A 4,130-nucleotide genomic window follows, 5' to 3' on the forward strand; every position below is an offset into this window, starting at 1 on the left:
GAACGAATGAATGAATGAATGAATGAATGAATGAATGAATGAATGAATGAATGAATGAATGAATGAATGAATGAATGGATGAATGGATAAATAAATAAATGAATGAATGAATGAATGAATGAATGAATGAATGAATGAATGAATGAATGAAAGAATGAATGAACGAATGAATGAATAAATGAATAAATGAATGAATGAAAGAATGAATTAATGAAAGAATGAATGAATGAATGAACGAATGAATGAATAAGAAAATGAATATATAAACAAATAAACAAACAATAAAGAGTCACTTGCGGTCAATTTATGAATGTTGATCGTTTTTTAAGTTTTAGTAGAGGTTTTACAGCGCTCGCAACTGCATATAATGTTGATAGCCCAGTTACAAATGTGGTATTATTTTTTGTCTATGATAGATCGTAGTTGTCAATACGTGATATATTTATAAACAAAAACTTTATCGTCGGCCGTGTCCCAGCCATAACAGACTCCGGATTTATGTTGGAGATCTTCAGAGATCATTGATTTTCAGAGAGCCTTTGCAGCGACGTTTTGTGCTGCTGTTGGTTTTTTTCGTTTTATTTATTTCTTGTTAAATTTTTTATTTAATTTTTTTTTTTTTTTTTTTTTTGGGGGGGGGGGTGCGCCAACTTTAAGCTTTCTTTCAGGGGACAGCCCAGAGTAGAAAACAGCCTTTGAATACACGTTTTTACAGGTGTGTCCTTTCGGGGATGGGCGTTAAACTCGGAGGCCCCGTCTCTTAAAAGTAACCAAATGGTGCTCACAGGGGTGTTAAAGCTGTGCCATTTAACATTTGTACCGAGAGTACGAGAACACTATAGTGTCTGACCCCTGATGACATCCTGAATTCCACGCAAAGCAAATTTTATAGGAGAGGAAAAAAGACCAATTAGTTTCCTCGTCATTTGGCGTTCAACAAGTAAAGGAAATGGACAAATCTAGTCCAGTACCTTTAAAGAATGATGTTTAAGAACTTTTTTAAAAATTGCCGTTTGTGATAATATTTTAAAGTGTGGAATTCACGGTAAACATTTGTCGTTCAAATCGCGTTTGATACTGTTGTGAGTTCCACACAATGTCTGGAATTGATGATTTCCTCAAGTGGACATTACGACTTTGCTGAGTTGTATACACGCTACCATACACTGTTTTCTGTTGTTGTTTTTAAAAAAATATATTTTTCTTTTTTCATTTGTCTGAGGTCCGGGTTCTTTTGAAAATATTATTATCTAAAATCAGGCAATTCTATGATCAGAAGACTAAACTAGAACAATAATGTAGAACCAAGCATGACATTGCATTATACACTGAGAGAACCAGATAGACAGGTACTCTCAATCTTACAACTATAATTAGAGCATCTATTATAGTTCTCTCATGAGTGGGAAATGTTTGTAATTTATCCGAATATTCAGGCTATTTATTCGAGCTCTTACTTCCTTGCTCCAGTTCTTTCTTACATATTTAAAAAAAACGTTCTATTTATTTATTTATTTTTGCTTTATTTCTTTCTCAAAATGAGCGCGTATATATGTGTGTATATTAAAATCTTCACAATGTGGGTACATGTGTGTATGTGTGCCTGTATGTATGTATGTATGTATGTATGTATGTATGTATGTATGTATGTATGTATGTATGTATGTATGTATGTATGTATGTATGTATGTATGTATGTATGTATGTATGTATGTATGTATGTATGTATGTATGTATGTATGTATGTATGTATGTATATATGTATGTCTATATATGTATAGATAGATGTCTCTGTGTGTGTGTGGGTGTGTGTGTGTGTGTGTGTGCGTGCGTGTGTGTGTGTGTGTGTGTGTGTGTGTGTGTGTGTGTGTGTGTGTGTGTGTGTTTAAATGGGATGGGCGCACAGGTTGACCAACGAGGAAGTATTAAGGAGAATAAGACAGAGCCCAGTCTAGAAGAAAGTGGGAAGAAAGGAATGGAAATGGATTGAATTGAGCATACCCTTCGGAAACCGTGTTTCAACATAACAAAGAAAGCATTGGATTGGAATCCATAAGGTAATCGATTAAGGGACAGTCCACGTGGAACCTGTAGAAGAGTGAAAGAGAATGATGAACAGAAAAGTGGAACGTGATATTATTTTGAAAAATGTCAAGAAACTAGCCCAGGATAGGGAAAAATGGAAAGTGTTTGTCTATTCAGGGGGAGATGACAAGCAATGATGCGCTGTTCCTGCTGTGGACCAAGAAATCCTGTCACAATCGAGTAACCGAGTTCAGAATCGAATAGGCACTGGCTCCTTTTGTTCGGATTCGGTCTGTTGCGTTCTTAGTCTCGATGCCTGCCCAGCCCTTGCAGCCACTATTAGAAAAGAGCTGACGTTCAAGGCTATGGTCAAAGACAGCATGTCGTCGAAAATTGAACTACAGTCTTGTAAGTAGAGCTTTTGTAGTATCTGTCTTACTTCTACTATTTGTCTCTCTTCAATAATTTATTCCAGTTTGTTTGTTTGTTTGTTTGTTTGTTTGTTTGTTTGTTTGTTTGTTTGTTTGTTTGTAAGAAAGAATGTCGTCAAACGTTGGCCAGCAGTCTGTTATATAGGAAGGCCCTCTGTACCAATCTCTCTTCTACGAAGACAAGAACTGAAACACTTCTTTAATATAATACTATGGAAAAACGACCGACATGTACCCAGGAGCAACAACACGAACAAAAAAAACAACTGGGATATCTATAAAAAAAAAAAAAAAAGAAAGAAAAAAAAAAGAAAAGAAAAAAATCCAAAGAAAGATTGTTTCCTTGTTAACACGGGGCGATCCGTCAGCTCAACTGATATCATGCTAGAGACTACAACTGCGGCTCGCAACTTCGCCTTTCGGTACGTAGGTTAGAGAATCATAATGAACCCCTCTTACAGCTGTTTTACAGAAAATAAATGCGTTTTATCAGATCATTCTGGGATTAATGCGTTGATAATAAAACGCATTCCCACGAGAGTGGTCTGATAAAACGCATTTGTGAGGCAGCGTGGTGGAATCAGGCTCTCGTCAAAATAATGAAATCAAAGAAAACAACAGTTTTCTCCCTGCATAGCAATTTTTATAAAATTTTTGTTTTTTGGCTCAACACCTTTTTTGTTCACTTACAAACACATTCCTTTGAGGATTTCACCGAAAACGTTGATTAAAGGCACAAAAATATAAATTTACAGTTTCCATGGACTCTCCAGCTTTGGAATATACCAAGTTTTGGCGGCCATTTTCTCGCTAATTTTACCTCTTAAGTCAGGTGACCCCCACCTTCTTAAATCCAAAATATCTCCACTTCTATTGAAGATGAAAGGGTAATTTTTTCACTGAAAGCAAGACAAATGAACAAGCTTTAAGATGATACCAATAACTCAATATGCCCAAAAATTGACGAGAGCCTGATTCCACCACGCTGCCTCACATTTTTCTTATTTGTTTGTTTGTCTTTAGCTCAAATTCGAAAAAAATTTGGTATAGTCATTGTTGATGAGATATATCTTCATGTAGGATTGTCAAACAAAAACAACATTGCTATTTGTTTGTTGAATTAGCTAAACACACGAAACCGCGATTATCTCGAAATCTCGATTTTGAGAAAAATGTGTTTTATCGGATCACCTCGGTACGGGGAAGATGGCCGAGGTTCGAATCCCAAACTGGGCGTTCTTGATCTCGAGTAGTTGCATGGAGTTTTCAAGGCTCTCAACCCATATTTTGGCTCGGATCTATCGGAGACGGACTTTAAATTCGGAGGTCCTGCCTCTTAGATAACCTAAGAGTTCTGCTAGGGGTGTTAAGTCAATACACCTACTTCCTTACTCAGAATTGTCGAGAAGAGTAAAAAACTGGACCTGAGGACGAATTTCGGACGTACAGGATGAGAAATATATTGTGGTCCTCGTTGAAATAAAATTATGAGTTTAAGTGCTCTCTGTCTTTGTCTCTCTATCTCCCTCTCTCTCTTTCTTCTCTCTCCCTCTCTCTGTCTCTCGCGCTCTCTCTCTCTCTCTCTCTCTCTCTCTCTCTCTCTCTCTTTCTCTCTTTATCTCTCTCTTTCTTTCTTTCTTTCTCTCTCCCCCTTCTCTCTCTGTCTCTCTCTCT

This window comes from Aplysia californica, unplaced genomic scaffold (genome assembly GCF_000002075.1).
Source record: "Aplysia californica isolate F4 #8 unplaced genomic scaffold, AplCal3.0 scaffold00053, whole genome shotgun sequence".
NCBI classification, from domain to species: Eukaryota; Metazoa; Mollusca; class Gastropoda; order Aplysiida; family Aplysiidae; genus Aplysia; species Aplysia californica.